The 21,077-nt window shown below is 46.3% G+C and overlaps 1 protein-coding gene across 1 annotated transcript in view; it reads left to right on the top strand.

Moving 5' to 3' along the window:
- EPPK1 (epiplakin 1) overlaps nt 1-21,077 on the top strand; it is a 172,636-nt gene that overhangs the window by 43,843 nt on the left and 107,716 nt on the right. The window lies entirely within an intron of this gene.

Here is a 21,077-nt window from a genome sequence, read left to right as displayed (position 1 = left end):
ACTTGGTATAGGAGCTTCGGTAGCAACACTACCGAAAGTTGGGCGTGTCGCACCGAAAGCCAAACTATTTGCGGCTTCCAGCTCAACTTTTTATCTATGATTGCCCCTAAATAAGAAAAAAATGCTGTTTGCTCAAGGACACCATCGTGCATCCTAACTTCACCGATGACTTTATTAGAGTTCTGGAAGACCATGAACTTTGTTTTGTCCACGTTGACAACAAGGTCGTGATCTACACAGAACTCCTCAAATCTTGAGAGGGCACGTTGTAAACCCTGTCTCGTTTTGGAGATGATAAGAGTGTCATCGGCGAACATTAGGAGAGGGATCTTTGCCCCGGCTAAACACTGGGCATCAGTAGGATAGTTTTCAAAATAATTCAAGACCCCATTAATATATATTGAAAATAGGGTGGGTGCAAGTACGCACCCCTGCCTCACTCCCTTCTCAACTGAAACTTTTCAGTGGTGCTACCTGCCACATCCCATCTAAGCATAGTTGTCCGTATGCAATTCTTTGCTTGCTTCGCATGCACCAGTTTCAACCAACATATGCTGGCATGTGTTAACTTTTATCCAGTAGCACTTTGCTCCCTGGGATTTGTAGTCTCCAGTGCTCTTAAAATTCTCAGGCCATACACAAGAAGCCTACCCAGTCAATATTTTTGCTTTGCATTCTGGGGCAAGTAGTCCTGATTTTATAGTGGCAAAATCAGAACAAGTCCCAGAATTAAAAGCAAAACTTGGACTGGTTGAGCTGTTCTTGCATGGACCTTGGAAACTTCACCGCTCTTAGTTCATAATCATAGATTTATAATTCCAGCATGCTAAGCCCTGTTGGCTGAAAGCGAGGCCATTGGATTCACGCTGCACCTCACTGATAAGCGAGGGCATAGTGGACGAAAAAAGCATGGACAGGAATCCGGGCAAAAAGCAATGGAATGGAATGTGGACAAAACAACCAAGGCCTGGAGTGCAGCCTGAGTAAATACCATTGGCTGAGATTAATTCAAGCTTTCCCTCATCACTTTTTTTGTTTTTCTAAGTAAACGCGAGGATTGGCCGATTACATTACTTGGAGGCCATGACCAGGGCTCTGAAAGCTGGCACAGATTACAAAACAAGCCCAGGTTACATAAGGACAAGCTAGCAACTTAGATTGAACCACTGGGGTGGGAAACAAAGGAAACAGATCGGAAGACAACAGGAGCCGTATTACACATTATCATTGTTTGCACCCGACGCACCTTTCAAAAGGTGCGCTGGGTGCAAACAGTGATAATGCACCCCATTATGGGGTAAGCACTGCCCCCAGTGTCAGAATATGCTCCACGGGATCCGGATGATGAATAGAAGGCCCACCTCCAAACGTCACAAACACTCTGATATAAAAATATCAACAGAGGATTTGAGCCATTAGGCGAGGGGTAATTGCCAAAATAATAAACAGGGAAGGGAAGGTAGGGGTCAGCTGGGAAGGGATGTACCTGAAACGACAGAGCATACACAGGTAAGAACACCATACACTTGACACATCAAATAAACCACTAAGTTCTCTGCAACTCAGTACCTGTGAGAACAAACATAAACTCAGCAATTGGGTGGTCTTGGATTCCCCTCTAAGGATATAGGCTTGGGCCCTAATGGAAACAGGCATAAGTTAAGAAACACATCACATGCATGAACTCATACATATGAATACATCAAAAGCTCCTATATACCTTGGCGGGAACACAAGCTATCCAAGATAGGGAGTTCTGGGTGAAGGTTTGATAAAAGAATAACTGAACACAAAGAAATCTATAAGGAGAAGCTGTTGTTGTTAGCCACACAGACACGGTAATGCGTGGGAAGCAAGAACCACAGCACTCCGCTCTGCGAGTAAAAGCACACCAGCCTCTGTTAGGAACACAGGTACTTGAAAGTAAAGTTTACGAATTAGTGCAGGTAATATGAATGGTATGATATACTGTGATACTGAGTCAGCGTACTCGAAAATGTATTCAAATGTTCTAGCCACGGTAGCACGCAGTTACAACCACCGCCGTGCTCCGCAAGCTTCTCTAATAGTTATAGAGCATAGAAAACACAAGCGCTTGTTCTGGCTACACGGAGCAGCTGCTACCACCGTGCACCACCTACTCGCAGTAGAAAATGGCAGAAACCAAATAAGAGACGGCAGCGTGTAGCTCCTCACACTACCACGCTCCGCTCTAATGTCCATATGCCAACACAGGCAATAACCCAGAGCTCAGCGTTTGTCCCACGGAGGCGAACCTGCTCCTCCGCGCCTCACAGTAAACAATGCGGAAGCAAAAAACAAACAAGCGCCGCAGTTCCGTCACTGCACGCTGGAAATCACGGCAACGCGTGGGAGCCCCCACAGCGCTCCGCTCAATGGCGGTCAACAACAAGGCGGGGAACCGCTCCTACCTGGAGGAAGAGTAACGAAGGACACAGAACCTCCCTGATGGAACACGTATTCCCCGGCTCCTTCTCTCTCTCCTCTCACTCACAGCAACAAAGCGGAATAACACGCAACAGGATGCGTGTCACAGGAACTAAAATAGGCTACCCGAGGATTCTGGGTAATGTAGTTCGCTCAGCGCCCGTCTTATTTACTGCACATTATTATCTCCCAGAACACAGTAAGGCAGGCGCAAGTATGATTTCTGACAGTAGGTCCTCCTCTCAGCGCCTACTAGGCCCTGGTCGTGTAGGGAACCTCCGATGAAAGGACCGGATAGCATCAGGGGCATGGATGTTGGATACTGGTTCCCACGAGTCGTCTTCCACCGAATACCCTTTCCAGGATACCAGATACCACAACACACCCCTCCTGTACTTGGAATCCTTGATGCTCCGTACCACATATTCAAAGCCCCCATCACACAACACCGGAGGGGGAGCCCGGCGTTTTTCCGAAAATGCAGGTTTCAACAGGCTACAATGGAACACAGGGTGTATGCGAAGGGAACCAGGCAGCCTCAATTTGTAAACCACCGGATTGATCTGCTTTACCACTACATACGGCCCAATGAACCGAGGGTGAAAAATGCTACGGAGTTTGAATTTGATGTTCCTGGTTGACAGCCATACCTTGTCACCCACTGCATACGTTGGTCCCTGTTTCCTGTGTCTGTCTTCATAGTTCTTATACTCTTTCTTAGCCCTGGTCAAATGAACCCTGATTTTCCGGTGAATGGCTTGAACTTTCCTCATTTGACCCAAAACTGTTGGTTGATTGTCTATCGCTTCAGGGATGACAACTGGAAGGATTCTAGCATCATACCCATAGGTAGCACAGAACGGGGAGACCCCCAGAGAACAGTGCCAAGCATTATTGTATGCTACCTCCGCCATCCACAACAAGGAAACCCATGAATCATGTGCCTCCGCGGCATAGCACCTGAGATATTTTTTCAAGGTTTGGTTCAACCGTTCCGTCTGTCCGTCCGTTTGCGGATGGAAGCTGGTTGAAAGGGAGGTACGGATGCCCAATGCCTGACACCAGAATTTCCAAAATCTGGCTATAAACTGGGGACCCCTATCTGATATAATGACCTCGGGCACCCCGTGTAGCCTGATGATGTTGGACAGTAATAGTTGTGCCGTCTGTCCGGCTGTGGGCAGATTCACACAGGGAACGAAATGTCCCAATTTGGTGAGACTGTCAATCACAACTAATATGGCAGTCATCCCTTGATCCGGAGGCAAACCCGTGACAAAATCTAAGCTGATGGTTTGCCATGGTTTTTTAGGAGTCGGAAGGGGAACCAATAATCCTTTCCTTTTCCCTGTCTCGTTCTTGGCCATGGCACAGTCACTACACGATCGTACCCAATCCACCACGTCTCTCTTGACTGTGTCCCACCAGAAATACCTCTGCATCAGCTGTACTGTTTTACCCACCCCTTGATGTCCTGCCAACTGAGAATCGTGGCACCAGTTGAAAGCAGTCTTTTTTGTAGCATCATCGGGGAGGAAGAGTTTGGTGTATTGAAAAGGAAGGCCTTTCTTTATCATGCGACCTCTTCCCTGGGTGGCCCATGCTACCCACTCTCCCGGGGTCTTTGCTCGGCTGACGCGATCCAAGAAGGTATCCGCGTGTATCACACACACAACCTTGTCCGGATCCACGATGGACTCAAGTTTGGGAATTCCTATTGAGTTCTCCCCCTGATGTTGCCTGGAAAGCGTATCAGCCTTTCTGTTGTCAGCCCCTGGACGAAAAGTGATCACAAAGTCATACTCAGAGAAAAACAGCATCCATCTCATTTGTCTCTGAGTGAGATTGCGTGCTGTTTTCATGTACTGCAAGTTACGATGATCGGAATATACAGTAACAGGGAACGCAGCCCCCCACAGATATTGGCGCCATTCCTGGAATGCCCTTTTAATGGCCAGCAGTTCCTTCTCGGCTATCGTGTAGTTCTTTTCTGCGGGATTGAGTTTCTTTGAAAGGTAGGCAACAGGATGTAGTTGCCCTGAGTGTTGATTCCTTTGCGATAAGATAGCCCCCACTGCTTCATCTGAAGCATCCGCTTCGACTATGTAAGGATGTTCCGGCTTAGGATGGGCCAGTATTGGTGCGGTGGTGAATGCATTCTTTAGTGTCTGAAAAGCTTCTTCAGTGTCCTTGGTCCACAAAAAAGGAACCCCCTTTCTAAGCAATCTGGACAAAGGGGCAGCCACCTGGGAAAACTGAGCAATAAATCTACGGTAGTAGTTAGAGAACCCTAAGAATCTTTGCACATCCTTCACACTCGCTGGAACCGGCCATTCCTGTACTGCCTTCACCTTTCTCTCTGACATTTGCAACCCTGAATGACTCAACATCACTCCAAGAAATTCCACCTCACACACATCGAATTCGCACTTGGATAATTTGCAGAACAGCCTGTTCTCTCCTAGTTTCTGTAACACTTGGGACACCTGAACATGATGCTGTGTGGTGGTGTTTGAATATATGAGTATGTCGTCGATATAGACCACTGCACATATGTCGACAAACTCTTTTAGGACATCATTCAGGAAATACTGAAATGCCGCCGGGGCATTACACAACCCGAACGGCATGACAGTATATTCGTAAAGACCATACCTGGTCTTAAAGGCCGTCTTCCACTCATCACCTTCCTTTACCCGGACCAGGTGATAAGCACCTCTGAGATCCAGTCGAGTATATATTCTTGCATCCTTCACCTGATCCAACAGGACTGATATTAAAGGCAAGGGGTATCGATTCCTGACTGTGTTTTTGTTTAACACCCTATAATCGACACACGCCCTCAACTCCCCATTGGCTTTTTTGATGAAAAACAAAGGAGAGGCCGCAGGGGACCTCGAAGGGCGAATGAACCCAATTTCTACATAGTGGTCGAGGTATTCCCTTAGGTGCGCTGTTTCCGGAACTGAGAGTGCATACACCCGACAGGAAGGCAACGTAGCCCCATCTACCAAATCTATCCGGCAATCAAATGGACGATGAGGCGGTAGCTGTTCCGCCAAACGTTCACTGAAAACCTCCTCAAAACCCCTGTATTGCGAGGGTAAGACCACCTGTTTCTCAGCAGCGGTGGCTACTATCAAGGGCAGGAATGACACAGCCGTGGTTGTTCCACAAGAGGAAACCACATGCTCTCTGCACTCCTCGGAATCAAACCGAACCTCCTTCGTTCTCCAATCAATCGTGGGGTTATGGTGACTTAACCAAGGCATACCCAAAATAACCTCGTATTGAGGTGCCTCGATAATGTTCAATGTCAATTCCTCCCTATGATATCCCTCTGGAATATCCCCGGACAAAACAAGCTTGTCAGTATGTTCTGTAATCTTTCCTGACTTCAATGGTTTCCCATCTACTGCCAATACGTCCTCAGGAACGTCTCTTGGCACTCGCACTAAAGACAGAGCAGTTACCAATCCACTGTCAATAAAATTCCCAGTGGCTCCTGAATCTATCATCACCTTCACCTGATGACTCTGTGACTGACTCTCCAGATACATGGGAAGGAGTATGTGAGTCTCTGTTTCTAATAGCGCCATCACTGACAAGGACGGAATCTGATAGAGAGGGGCTCTACTTACTAGGGAAGGGTCTACCTTCGCTTCTTCATCCCCAGTCACCCCTACAGCGGTAATGGCTAATCTTTTGTTACGATTCCATCCCCCGCTCGTCTTGGGTTTAGTAGGACAGTCCCTAACATAGTGTCCCTTTTTCCCGCAGTAGAGACACAGACCCAGGGCTCGACGGTGTTCCTTTTCTTCTTTAGACAGAGGGGTTTTTACAGCCCCTAACTCCATGGGTTCTGAACTGGACTCGGGGGATGACACTGTCCTGCGAGGACTGTAATCGGACCCTGAATAACCCCGATCCCACCGTTTCCTGTCACTCATTCTCCCATCTAAACGTAGGGTCAAATTGATCATGTCTTTACATGTAGCTGGCTGAGGGTCTATTTGGGCAATGATATCCTTAAGCCCTTCTCTTAATCCCTGATAAAAAAGAGACATCCTTTTTTCCTCAGGCCACGCTGTTTCAGCCACCAGCCTATTGAAATCCGTCAAATACGAAATCAAGTCTCTTTTCCCCTGTCTCAGCATTAGGAGCTCTCTATCTGCCCTGAACGTAGTGGCCCTTCGGTCAAAGACGCGCTCAAATTCTGCCCTGAATGCATTCCAGTTTGTTAACACGGGGTCGTCATTGCGAACCAACGGCACTGCCCAATTGGCCGCATCACCTATTAGATATGAAATGGCAAAGGCGACTCTGGAGTGATTGGATGGGAAGGAGGCCGGTTTGCACGAGAAATGCATCAAGACCTGTGTCAGGAAGATCTGTGTCTTAGCAGGGTCTCCTGAATATCTTTCTGGATTTGCGAGAGGAATGGGGGGTGGTACCGTGACCTGTATTTGTGAGGGAGAGGCATCGAAGGGGTTTCTGCTTAGCCTATCTACTTTTTCTTTCAGAGCAGTGGCCTCTGCTTTTGAAGCAACCAGTTCCTGTTGTACCAATATCAAAGCCTGAAGCACTTCATCTAAGGTAGCCATTCTAGTCCCCACCCGGATCGGGTGTAGCTTGTATTCGTGGGCGTGTTATTCTGTCAGAATATGCTCCACGGGATCCGGATGATGAATAGAAGGCCCACCTCCAAACGTCACAAACACTCTGATATAAAAATATCAACAGAGGATTTGAGCCATTAGGCGAGGGGTAATTGCCAAAATAATAAACAGGGAAGGGAAGGTAGGGGTCAGCTGGGAAGGGATGTACCTGAAACGACAGAGCATACACAGGTAAGAACACCATACACTTGACACATCAAATAAACCACTAAGTTCTCTGCAACTCAGTACCTGTGAGAACAAACATAAACTCAGCAATTGGGTGGTCTTGGATTCCCCTCTAAGGATATAGGCTTGGGCCCTAATGGAAACAGGCATAAGTTAAGAAACACATCACATGCATAAACTCATACATATGAATACATCAAAAGCTCCTATATACCTTGGCGGGAACACAAGCTATCCAAGATAGGGAGTTCTGGGTGAAGGTTTGATAAAAGAATAACTGAACACAAAGAAATCTATAAGGAGAAGCTGTTGTTGTTAGCCACACAGACACGGTAATGCGTGGGAAGCAAGAACCACAGCACTCCGCTCTGCGAGTAAAAGCACACCAGCCTCTGTTAGGAACACAGGTACTTGAAAGTAAAGTTTACGAATTAGTGCAGGTAATATGAATGGTATGATATACTGTGATACTGAGTCAGCGTACTCGAAAATGTATTCAAATGTTCTAGCCACGGTAGCACGCAGTTACAACCACCGCCGTGCTCCGCAAGCTTCTCTAATAGTTATAGAGCATAGAAAACACAAGCGCTTGTTCTGGCTACACGGAGCAGCTGCTACCACCGTGCACCACCTACTCGCAGTAGAAAATGGCAGAAACCAAATAAGAGACGGCAGCGTGTAGCTCCTCACACTACCACGCTCCGCTCTAATGTCCATATGCCAACACGGGCAATAACCCAGAGCTCAGCGTTTGTCCCACGGAGGCGAACCTGCTCCTCCGCGCCTCACAGTAAACAATGCGGAAGCAAAAAACAAACAAGCGCCGCAGTTCCGTCACTGCGCGCTGGAAATCACGGCAACGCGTGGGAGCCCCCACAGCGCTCCGCTCAATGGCGGTCAACAACAAGGCGGGGAACCGCTCCTACCTGGAGGAAGAGTAACGAAGGACACAGAACCTCCCTGATGGAACACGTATTCCCCGGCTCCTTCTCTCTCTCCTCTCACTCACAGCAACAAAGCGGAATAACACGCAACAGGATGCGTGTCACAGGAACTAAAATAGGCTACCCGAGGATTCTGGGTAATGTAGTTCGCTCAGCGCCCGTCTTATTTACTGCACATTATTATCTCCCAGAACACAGTAAGGCAGGCGCAAGTATGATTTCTGACACCCAGGGCAGCCACAAACTTGCGCTACCCCCAGGGCAGTGCATTCATGTGAAAACACAAAGCAGCTGCTCTGTGTTTTCACTGCAGGCAGCACCCGCCTGCACTTTCAAAGGGGTTTAGAGAGCCCTCTGCAGGCCGGTGCAGTCAGTAACTGCACCCGCCTGCAAGGTGATGTCTGGGGGTTCCATCGGACCCCCTTTACTCCCTGCAGAGGGCTGCTGTCAGGAGGTGCACGAACAGCGAGACCCCTTTTAAATGGTGCAATCAGTGCACCTCTGAGGGCTTCTTTGGTTCTGCGACACGTCTGTAATATGGTGCGGGCGAACAGCCGAAGGAATCCCGGCATTTGCAAAGGGCACAACCCTATGCAAATGAAGGAACACCCTCTGAAGGTAGCACTGGCATAACAAGTGCACCAACTCTATCGGTATTATAGAAGTGGACGCACAAGCGTGTGCACCCCCCTCTATAATACCAAAGTGCCCCGGGGAACGCAATGCAGGCGCAAATGCCCATTGTGCCCCAGGGCACGTTCTGTAATACGGCCCCTGGTGATGAATGAATTAAATGGACTGATTTTTTAAATTATTTTGCAGTGTCATTTAGTACCACGTACCATTGGGGGCTTTCTGTAGGTCTTCAAAAAAATACACATTAAACAGAAGTACAGGAAGTCTGGTCCATGCAATCAGCTGTGGGAAGTTGCATGAAAACTGCATTCTTCGGCCACATCTTGCTTGGAGAGGTCTACGTCTAGTGACTCTCTTGAGTTGCTCTTCTTTGCAAGAGTTTTTCTGACCTGAAGGTAGTTGAAGCGTGGTGTACCTGGAGACTTATGAGTTCCAGAACTTCGGGCTCTGTACCCCCAAGATCCTGCCTCCGTGTCAGCGGTGCCTCCTCCGCTATGGTAGAGGAACAAGACCCCCTTACCAGCACCCTCAAAACTTGAAAATGAAACAATAATAAAACAGGGTTTAAACCCATTTTATTATAATTTTATTTTTCTAAGTGTGCTGACTCAAGTCTTGGGGCGGGTCCAGGGGATGACAGGCACTGAGGGGGAGTGGTAGGTGCACTGCCTTTAGTGCGCATGTGGCTTTGGTGGGCCATCTCAGAACGGCCAAACCCAGATGCGCACTGAAGCTGTCCCCACCCGAGCTGCGTTGCCAGTTTGCAGACAGCAGGCACAAACTCCCAGTCTCCTTGGGAGCACAAATCCAGGGCACTCAGGCCAATCCTGATGCTGCTCTCATGCTGCCTGAACGCCTCTTCAGGATTGGCCACAGGGGATTCTGGGAGCCTGTCTGCAGGGTAGCAGAAGAGTGAGATGCGGCTGAAGGTAAGTTCTTTTAGTATTTTTTTTGTTTTTTATCCTAGTCCCGCCCCTTGTTCCTGCCCTGCCACCAGCTGCCACTGCTCCATGCCTGAATCCTTTGCAGGAGCCCAGTTTGCGTAAGATGGGTGGCGGTCAGCCTTTAGTTAGTGGGGGGGATGTAAAGTAAATCACTGTGTCTTGCCTCAACACAGTCCAAAGATTGAATGGACGAACTGCATGCCTCACGAGAGACTGCAATCAGAGGGTATAGCCAAGTAGGAGAAAAAAAGGAATAAGTGAGGAGAATTGCTCTGGACTCATTATAGTCTCCTGGGGAAAGATTGACTTCATTTGTCATATCACCACGAATATCTCATGCCCAGTGAATTTAGGTCAAGTGTTCAAGTCCACGACAAGTAGTTTGGATCTTCCATCGATTTGCACTCCTCTCTTCACATGTGCGAACGGAGCACGCAAGACATTATTTGTGAACTACTAGTCGTTTGCGGACTTGTCTTCTTAATTATGAGAATTTTTCTTTTCTTTCGTTCCGTAATATTTTTTACTAGTGGACCTATGCCACGCAATTGTGGGTTATTGTCTTTGACACCATAAGTAAAAATACGTTTTTTTTGTTTATTTGCTTTTATCTGGAAGAGTGACTTCCTATACATTTGTCCTGATGAATGCCCAGAACCCCTTGATAGGGTCAAGCGATGGGCAGAAACATGTTGGCCTGGCTGCTTTAGTTGAGTTGAAGATATTCACTCCTCTCTGAATTTTAATCTGCCTAATGGGGACGTCTAATAAAGCTCTCAATTAGTCCGCCATATGGTAGTTTTTCGCCCTTTCCCACAATCAATGCACACTCTGCAAAGCCCACCCATACCCAGCTCTCAAAGGGATACCACCTCTGTGTTACACAACACTCCTATGAGCTTCTCCCACTCCTGCAGTTTGCTTGGAGAAGGGAGTAGTAGCCCACACCATTGAAGTGACACTCATAGTGAGAAGAGAGACCCAATGATGAAGCATGCCACATAAGGGTGGGTGAGTCCTGCCAAAATGTTTTTCTAATGTGAATTAAATAAACTAACCACTTTTATGATTGGCAACCTCTTTGATCTTGTGTACCTTTTTGTGTGTTGTAATTTTTTTGGGGTATGAACGCACATTTTGATCTTTAAGCTTCACACCAGACCCTGTAGTTTTGTGCGGCCCCAGGATGGACAGCAGTGTTACAAGAGCCACGCCTCCCCCTTTCCTCCTACTCTTGGGGTCCCATGTGTGGCCATTGTGTAAAAATACTTCCTGCCGGTGTCAAATGATCACACTGCCTACTCAACCACACCCTAGCTGGGTCACTGCAGGAATCCCAAACATATTTTGGAAACACCAAGGCTGACCCCTCCCGATGAAAACACACACAATGCTCTGCTGTCAATGCCTCATTGTGATGAAACTCTCGCCCTGGGGGTTGGTGGGATATGGGCTAGCCGGGCCCGCACCTGTGTTTTCTTTCGCTCTGTTTGATTTTCCTGCAGTTGGGTGTTTCAGCTGGAGGTGGGTGCTGACAGATCCCACAGACGAGCATGCCACAGCAGCATTCCCCATCTGAAGGGCTGGGCGTAGCTTCATAGGGAGTGTTTGAGGTGTGACCCCCCCCCCACCCCCCCCAATGAATGCACTATTGGCTGTGTAGTTGGGTCTGGGGGCCCTGAGTCATGTCTGCTATGTTTGTGTTAGTTTTTCTTGACAACCTGATTTCACTAAGAGGTTTTAACTTGTTCATTTTGGGCTCTGGATCACCCAAAAAAGTATCAGATCTGCACCCATAGAAGTATTTCTTGAATGTATGAAAATGTACGACTTTTTAGAATTCACAAACATTGGCAGTTGTAGGCTTGGGAAGCTGCGTCAGTCTCAGGTTTCCAGGCATACTACTGGCAATCGAACACCCAAAAGGTGATCGGACAGGTGCTTGCAAATAGTCCAGCCACCGGTAATCACTCAGGCTAGCATTCTAAACCATCGCTTTCGCCCAATGTGCCACCCTAGACAGAGGGCCTGATGTGGGATTTGGAAGACAGAGTAAAAGCAGACGGGGCAGCGGAAGACTTTACTGCCTTTTCTCCACCTGATAAATTTAGAGACATCTGTCAGTCCCGTGGACATCTCTATACATTTTCGGGACCCGCCTTCCTGGTTGCTCCTGTCAATGTAGGAAACATTTGACGGACAGCGCCATCAAACATGGCAGCTGGCCTAGCTGTCAAACTTTTCCCAAAGTTTTTTATTTATCAAAAACAAACTCCCAAAGCTGGACTTTGTTTTTGAAAATTAGAAATTCTAATGACTCTCACACAATGTAAGTTTTCTCCCATGGTGTTAGGGTCATTTTTCATTTTTTACTGTCCCTCATTGCCAGAACATACCTAGCGGTGAAGAAGAGTGAAAAATCGCCCATCCCACCAGCAACTGTACAGAGGGCGGACGGTTGGATGGCCTACCTCTGACAGTACTACTCCATCGGCCAGTTGCTGGAGGTTTTACACTAATGGAGTAGATTTTACTCCGTCTGCGAATAACTTATCGTGTGCCTGACTCAAAATAAGCCAGCGGACTTTAAGTTTGGTGGACAGGGTATCTGTTGCCGTTTCAATGGCGTAGCTGTCCGCCAAACTCTAAAACAGTCCCGGAAGTCCACCTAATGCAAATTAGTCATGGGGACCGTCCACCCCCAATCTTAGTCACCTCATCTGTTCGCCCTGCGGCCAACTGCCTTTTTGTCTAGAAATCTGAGAGTCACATCCCTCCGAATCTCGCTGATTAAGATATGCCCCTTAGGGCTGTGAGACTGGATCAGACACACCTGGCGTTCTCCAAGGGGGGTGGGGGGGTGCTGTGTTTAAAAATAACATGGGCTTAAAAGTACCTGCTGAAGAGTTCCCCGTAGATCCAGCAGTTTTCAGGCAACAATAAAAAGGTCATGATAACGCTGGTGAATAATTTTTCTGCAGGTGAAATATCTGAGTTTTCTCTAGTGGCAGTTCATTTTAAAGTAACACAGAGGGTTAATGTGCCTGCTGCAAAGAGAATGTACCATGCAGATCACAGAATTGAGGGAGTGAACCATGACTTGTGCTATAGAGAAGCAAATATAGAGAGGGTCGATGGAGAGATGAGGGGCACTGTTGGAGGGTGGAAGGCAAGGAATTTGTAGAGAAGGAGGTGACGTGGCTAAACCCATCCCTGGCTGGGGGGCCTTGTGTAATATATTTGCATGCTCTGGGGCAGGTCTTCTCCAGTGCTTAATTTGTGAAAAAATAGGTACTGCAGTCCTCATCAGGAGGCCCCTGCAGCTTGCAACAGCCACTGCCTGTGCCAGCACAACTACTAAGTAACACACTCCTCCAGGTATGACAATTTAGACTATTAAGGCCCCCAAAGGTATAAGAATGGTTTGGAAGGTAGATATTATCCATTTGTAAGGTGGATTGAATTAATATACAACTGCTGTTTTACACATCTCTATATTAGAAAACAGCGCCACCATGTGGAAGACTGTCATAAGTGCCGGTGTTGACAATTAAGTGCTAGTACCAAGCACTGGAAACCATCGGCTCAAATTAAGCACGCTTCTCTCCCTGCAGAGGACCCCACAACATAGTCTGCATGCCTTGGGAGGATGGCTTTATTCATGCAGGGCCCAGTACAGTGAATGCTCTCTGGGGCAGTGAACTTCTCTGACTGCAATAAAGCCCAGTAGAGTTGGAGTCCAGTGTCTCTTCGGCAAAAGACTCCTCTCACTGTAGCCGAACCAGGTGCAGTGTCTGCACACTCTGGGGCGTCTCTCACTGCTGCCAAACCCAGTGCAGTGTTTGTATTCTGGAGCAGGGCTTGTGTCATTTTCGCAGGGCTTATGTACTATTGCAAGCCAAAACATCACTTTTTTGACGTTCTGGTGGCGCAATGTGTCACTGGAATATTTATAAGGCCATGTAAAGTCACACTGCATGGCTTTTCATGGCCTTATAAATATGTGCCCTTTTCATGCTGAAAACTGCATGAAAGGGGCGTTCCATGGGTGTTGCTGGGGGCGTTCCCAGCAACATCCATGGCTTTTTGACACTGCCCCTGATTTACGAGAAATTGTAAGCCTAAGGCAGCGCCAAAAACGTATGCCTCCCCAGGGGAGGCGTAAGGGAGGCACAGCAAGGAGAGAGAAATATATTTATTTCTCTTTGTTTTTCCTCTTTCCATGTGTATGTGTGCTGCATTCTGCATTCTGCAGCACACATAGAAAGAGGAAAAAGCCTCTTGTAATTGTTTTTGTGCAGAAAAATAATCCTTCCTGCACAAAAATAATCATCCCCGCAATGCAGGTACCCTTGCACCATGGTGCAAAGGTGCCTGATTTGGCGCACGACAGCCCATTGCCAGAAACCTTTTCTTGCGCCTTGTCTTGAGACCATCATCACTTGGTTTTTGCACTGTTGATGGTTAGAGAGTTTATCTTGCAACATGAGGCTAGTGAGGTGAGGAGCCTCTGGAGGCCCACTGGGTATTGGTCGAGGAGCACCGTATCATCAGCGTATTGCATTGATTGAATTTTGGAGCCGACAACATCAAGGAGTGCGATCATCTGGTAATTTCTGGGACTGGATCGAGAGCCTTTTTTGTGGATAGGGACGAGCAGGGAGCCTCGCCAAGAGTCCGGAATAGATCCACCCATTCTGCATTCCCTGAATAGGGGAGCCAAAATTGAAGTCCATATTTGCACCAATCCTTTGTACACCTTTGTCGCGATGCCATTTGGACTGGGCGCCCCGGGTGCATGTTTTTAATGATGTGAGCGACTTGAGTAGGTGTTAAGATTACAGCGGGCTTTGTTCCTATATGAGAGTTGACATGCTTTAGACTGCAGCATCTGATCTGTTTGTCAATGGGGGCTCTACATAGAGTGTTTTAATGTGGGCCTCGCATTCAGTGGGAGCAATGTTTGTGGCAGTTGATAGTTACCTGAAACCAATATCCTGAGCAAAATAACACTCAAGTAAAGCACATATAAAATCAAAAATGTATCTTTGATGAATTCTTCTTTGCTTTATTCCAAGTTTTGACCAGAATACATCCATATTTCAGATTTCAGTCTTCATTACAACAGACGTAGCGATAAAACATGCCAACAGGTGTTTTGTCTATAAGAATTTAAGCTGTAGACTTCATCAGGGCACTTGTAACCATTATTAGTGGCTATTATAGCCGTAAATCCCGCAAGACATCAAACTGTATTGTCACAGCAAACCGCATATCCTTATTCTTTCACTCGGGTGTCGGAGCGTACTCCTCGTGTATATGGTGGCAGTTGATAGTTGGTCCGGTCTGACACATTTATTCATCCAAATCAAAAATTTCCCTTGGCCTTTTGATTTTATGAATTTGTGCACAGTTTTCCAATGATGCTCTACCTTCAGCATCATGTAGGTGAGTCTTGCTTTCCTGTACTCCTTGAGAGTAATCAATTCCTTCCCTTGGAGGGATTTGTAGTCGAGGTTATCATGGGTGCATCTACACAGTATGTTGTTTAATTTGCATTTTATTTTCACTATTGTTTGTTTGTCTTCGATAAGGTGTTAGGTTTTTGGTGAGGTTTTATATGGCCCAGGCATTGCCCTGTTGGCTAAGTTTTCTATTAGATTTTCCACTACCGTTTCCCATGACACTGCGGTCAGTGGATCGCTTCCTTCTTGTTTTCATTTATCCAGGAAATGGTCCACCGTCACTTCGATCATTCCCAGGTGACCCATAGTACACTGTACTTTATTTACTGGTTCTAAGTTATCTTCTTCCCCAATCAGAAGGGTTGCTGGGCGAAGGCATTGTGAGAGAGGCATGTCATACGTGAGGATAGTGTGATCGCTTGCCAATGAAAATATTACTGCAAATTTCTGGAGTGAATGAAAGTGAGCGATCGAGACCCAGATGTAGTCCAATGTGGCCATTTTGAAGCATGAAATATGCGTGTAGGCAGCAGACAAGTCAAATTGAGATCTTCCATTCAAAATGCGAAGGATTAATTGATTTAGCTAAGCTGCTACTTTTGTACAATGCCTGTCTTTCCGTTGATACTGACAACTTATCTCCAGGATAGCCCACATTTGATCATCCAATGAAGTTTGAGAAGAATCCAAGTCTGATTCTCTGATGCTGGCATTAAAATCTTCCATTATTAACCACAGATAATTTGGGAACTGAGAGAGATGTTCCCTCATAGCTGGGAGCATTTTACTCAAAGTTGATTCACGTTAGATTCTAGATGGGCGAAGACAAAAGGATGACAATTCACCACCTGATCAGCTACAACATTGTTGCTGTGCAAGAAACCTGGGCTCAGCAAACTATCCCATGGCAGAACTACACTGTTTAATAATCATTTGCAAAAGCGTCATAATTAGGGGGCTACGCCTTTGAAGGTGTGTCAATTTATGTGAAGAACAACCTGGCCCTACACGATACTCCTCTATGCAAAGGGATGTAAATGTAAATGTAAATTGATACTTGTATAGCGCACTACTCACCCGCAAGGGTCTCAAGGCGCTTGTACAAATACCGCCGTGGAACCCATCCTGGCTTTCCCTGTGAGGCGTCCACTCCTGGGCACCCTCAGGGTGGAGGCCAGGCATCCTTAGCGTTGTGGAGATTAAGCAAGCTATTGCCCAGAGTTGCAGAGTGGGACTCCATGATTGGAATAGGCACCGAAGCGAGAATTATGAGCCCAAGACCCGCCGCCGAGGCGGGTAATTGAACCCTGGTCCCGGGCTAGACCTCTGCATCAGTGTCTGCCGCTCTAACCATTGTGCCACACTTCTCCATGGTTGGAGATGGGAGACTGTGGTACACAAACAAGGATGCGTAGTCCAGGTGTAGAAGAAGATCCCTCTTTATTGACAGGTAGTTAGGTGGCAGGTTACAGGATAGGAAGTTACAAGGAGAAACCCCACCAGGAGAGAGCGACCAGCTCCTCAGCCTGAGATGACCAACTGACAATCTCCACACAGTGAGGCACACTAACATTCCATGATGTCACAGGACATTCTGATAAAGTGGTAGAGAGGGAAAATACATAGAACCATTTACCACACATCCTCTTCCGTTAACAAACAACAGCAAGAAAGAAGTTAAGACGGAGCAGAAGGATTCAGAGGAGACTGTAGACACAAGAGCTAATCAAAGGGACAAATTGAAAAGCAGGAAACTCAAGCAAGAAAGCAGAAACAAAGGACAATAAAAAGAGGCATGTAGAAAGATAAACATAAGATGCACAGATAAACTAAATGCAAATTACATAACATGCCCATCCACCCTCCTTAATAAAACAAGGTAGCGATCCTGGCAAATAAAGCAGGGTGTAACAACTTAATGACAAAATCAGTGCAGATGGAAATAAGCACAATAAGATGAACATAGCAACCTACAGAAAAAAGGAATGCCTTGCAAAAGAGACAGTGCATGACGTGCACTAACAACCTCCCCATAAAGGGTACATATAGAAAGGCAACCTTAAAACCGTGGAACAAAACAACTCCCCAGAAAAGGGTACACAAGAGGAAACTAACACCCCTTGAACAAAGTAGAAAGTAGCCACACACTGACAATAGTGGCACAACTACACCAAGAGGTAGCGCTGACAACGCACCCCGACAACCCACATAAAGTGATGCAACTTAGACCAACACAGACAACTTCCCCTAACAAAAGGGTACACAATTGAATAATGTAGAAATTGTTCAACACAACATCACTAAATGGCAGCGCTGACAACGCACACCACCTTCCCCAGAAAAGGGTACACAAGGATAGCAATCCTTGAAACCTTTGGACAAAATAGTTACATGCAGACAACCTCCCCTAATAAAAGGGTACACCACGTGAAAGTGCGCAACGTAACTTCTCCAAAGAGTAACAACAAGACCCTAGGAAACAAAATGTAGACACTGACTGGCACCATAAGTACTAACCCTACGTACATGGATGGGGTAAAATTAGACACAAACCCCCTAGCTGCCAAAGCAGTGTGAAACACAGGATACACACCCTGTGAGACCAAAACTAGAACATCCCCTATAAATATACAGGGTACACCATAAGACACAACATCGCCGTAGTTTCAAAATATGGCATTGACTAGCCACACACCCTCCCCTAAATAAGGGTACACCATAGGGGTAAGATGCTGCCTTAGGAAACTAAACTCCCCACAAAAGAGAACAACAAAAAGTATTAAATCACCCAGAGAGAGTTCTGTGTAACTCTAGGTGTATGTCAAAGCAACCACAACAACAGACACAATATGCTCAAAACATACACACCAACCCGCAACACACGCTGAAAAACAAATAAGTTGAAGCATAAACGTAAGAAAAAAAAACAATGGATTTCTCACCCGAGGACTTGCTAGTTAAAAATTGTCCATAAGTTCACAACACCACTTTTCAATAATAGAATTAAAAATAAACGACAAATATACCCAATAGTTTTGAACTGCGACAAGCTTCAAAAGAAATATCAACGAGGACAAGACTCTGCTAAGTAACATGCAATGAAATGGTAACTATAAAATAAATAAGACACATAAGCTCCGGTGAGTGATCTCTCACCCGGGGTCCCCGCAGACGGCTCCAAGAACTGACAAGCATCGAATGCACAGTGCGATGTAGTGAAAGCTTGAAAAGAGCCGAAAACTTGCAGTGTTCAAATGCCGACTATTGCCATAAAAGTGAAAAGTCACGTAGTCCGAGGGATACAACCTCTGTAAGTGAGCCACGAGAAGTGATCCATTCTCAGTTGAAGCGGATTCCTCGTCTTTCACTTGCCGCTCGGACTGTTCACGACCAGAAGCGGCTATGGGATTCGCACCACAGGGTAAGTCACACTGCCTAGACTTGCGTACTGGCTGCAATCAAAATGGCGGCACGTCGTCACGGCCACGCCGCTCTACAACGTTGCATAGGAGCTGGCTGTGGCAAGGAGCAGACGTCACAGAGAAAAGATGCCGGCACAACGGGACCGTTAAGGTTGTGAGAATCAAGAGTGCGTGCGTGCAAGGGCTCGTGGCCTGTTCAAAATGCGGCGGTTCAACTGCCATGAAGGTAATTACATCGTGAGCTCACAAAAACAAATTAAAAAAAAATGTCCCCCAGTCACTAGTAAAACAGAACTCAAAGTCAAGTTTGCACAAAGAAAACGTCGGCACAGACTCAAGATAATGTCCTCAATTTTGTCGCAGTCGGAGGAAAGCAGGGAAAACACCAATTACTTGCGAAACACTCACCGCTATAGAAGTAGGTAGATGGTGGCTATTGTGAAGAAGGGAGCACTGCCAGCGCAGGGGCAACTCAGTGAAAGCAGACACGGCAGGCGCTCACAGGAGAAAACATGCTGTGCATGAGAGTGTACTGCCAGCGCTAGGGCACCCCAACAAGAGCAAACACATACAGTGCTCAAAATATATGCCCACACTGGTTGACAAAGAAGTAAACTGTCAATGTCACACAAGAGGACCAGGAGAGACAACAGGGTGATCAGGCCCGCTGAGACAGTGGCTCTTGCAGCTGGAAACAGTCAGACTCCAGATGACAGAGGGATGGCAGTTAGAGCTCTCACAACACAGACGCCCAGGGTGGAGGCTGTCCAAGTTGAAAAGGACACTGGTGGGGTTTGCTGGGCGTTACTCTGATTTCCAAGAGATAACTTACTTAAATATAGAACAGTCCTTGGTTTCCTTTAACGTTGAGCTTGAATGTTCCTTCCTTGCAGCGTAGATTAGTCTAAAAACGTCGCCAAAATGTGGTACACAAACAAGAATGCGTAGTCCAGGTGTGGAAGAAGATCCCTCTTTATTGACAGGTAGTTAGGTGGCAGGTTACAGGATAGGAAGTTACAAGGAGAAACCCCACCAGGAGAGAGCGACCAGCTCCTATGCAACGTTGTAGAGAAAAAAGTGGTAGAGAGGGAAAATACATAGAACCATTTACCACAGAGACTATATTTTTCACATGGCCCAGACTCAGGAAGCGAAAGCGTGCAGCCCGGAACAACAAAAAGTGATTGTCAGCAGCATTTACCTTCACCCAGCTTTACTAACTCAAACCTGCTTAGCGTTCCTCTAGCAGCTCTTCAACTGTCCAATCCAGGATGCAAACTTCAGTGGCCACCAGAGGGCGCTGCTGGACCTCGGCTCTAAGGTGTGACATTATCCTAACTGTGGTAACCAATCCAGACACTGCCCTGGCCTGCTTCCGAAGGGGCAGGGAAATGTGAATAAACTGAACGGTCACATACATTAAGTACATTGAACTGTATCTACCACAATGCACTAGGGGGGTGGGGGGAGGGGGGCTGGTGCAACACTTGAAAGCAAGAGCCACACACATGAGGGGTTCATATGGACTCATCAGAATAGGAGGGATGCCACCTGCTTTCGGCGTCAGCGGGACGCACACACTTTGTTTGTTTCACTGCAGCTATCTCTCTCTATCTATCTATCTATCTATCTATATCTATCTACCTATCTATCTATCTATCTATCTATCTATCTATCTATCTATATATATATATATATATATATATATATATATATATATATATATATATATATATATATATATATATATATATATATATATATATATATATATATATATATATATATATATATATATATACAAGCATCGTGTAAGAGCTCCTATGGAAGGAATAAATATTCCTTGATGCTGAAGGGCAAAACCAGGAAACACGTGTCGGGAGATTTCAAAGACTGTCTCAGAAAGTACCTAAATGCTAAAACAAGTGAATTCTGAGTAAAGTGAACAGCAAAAGAACTGAACTGTGAGTGATCTCAACGGTGCCAACCACAATGCATTCCGGGAGGGCTTGTAGTGCAACATGAGAGTGTGAACCACACCTGTGAAACACAAACATCGTCCGAGGTGCACAAATAAACAATAATGGGTGTTCATTTACTGCAACAGAAATAACCAGTTTCTTATTCCTTTCCGGTCTACACTTTAAGTTCACTTTTACAGGTTTTGTTGCACATTTTTTTTGTTGAGTACACTTCGAGAATGCTTTATTTTCTTCAAAACTTCACAGGCTTAGCAAACTTTGCAAAAGATGCAAATTTATTATTGTGAATAAGAAATGCTGCTTATGGGGGTTTGAGGGAATACTTTTTGTATCAGTGGCACAAAAATGTTTTGCCAGAAATGAAAACTTTTTAATAAGATTTTTCACAC

The sequence above is a fragment of the Lissotriton vulgaris genome, chromosome 4_1 (assembly GCF_964263255.1).
Source record: "Lissotriton vulgaris chromosome 4_1, aLisVul1.2, whole genome shotgun sequence".
Taxonomy (NCBI): domain Eukaryota; kingdom Metazoa; phylum Chordata; class Amphibia; order Caudata; family Salamandridae; genus Lissotriton; species Lissotriton vulgaris.
This window is presented reverse-complemented; position numbering and strand designations above follow the sequence as displayed.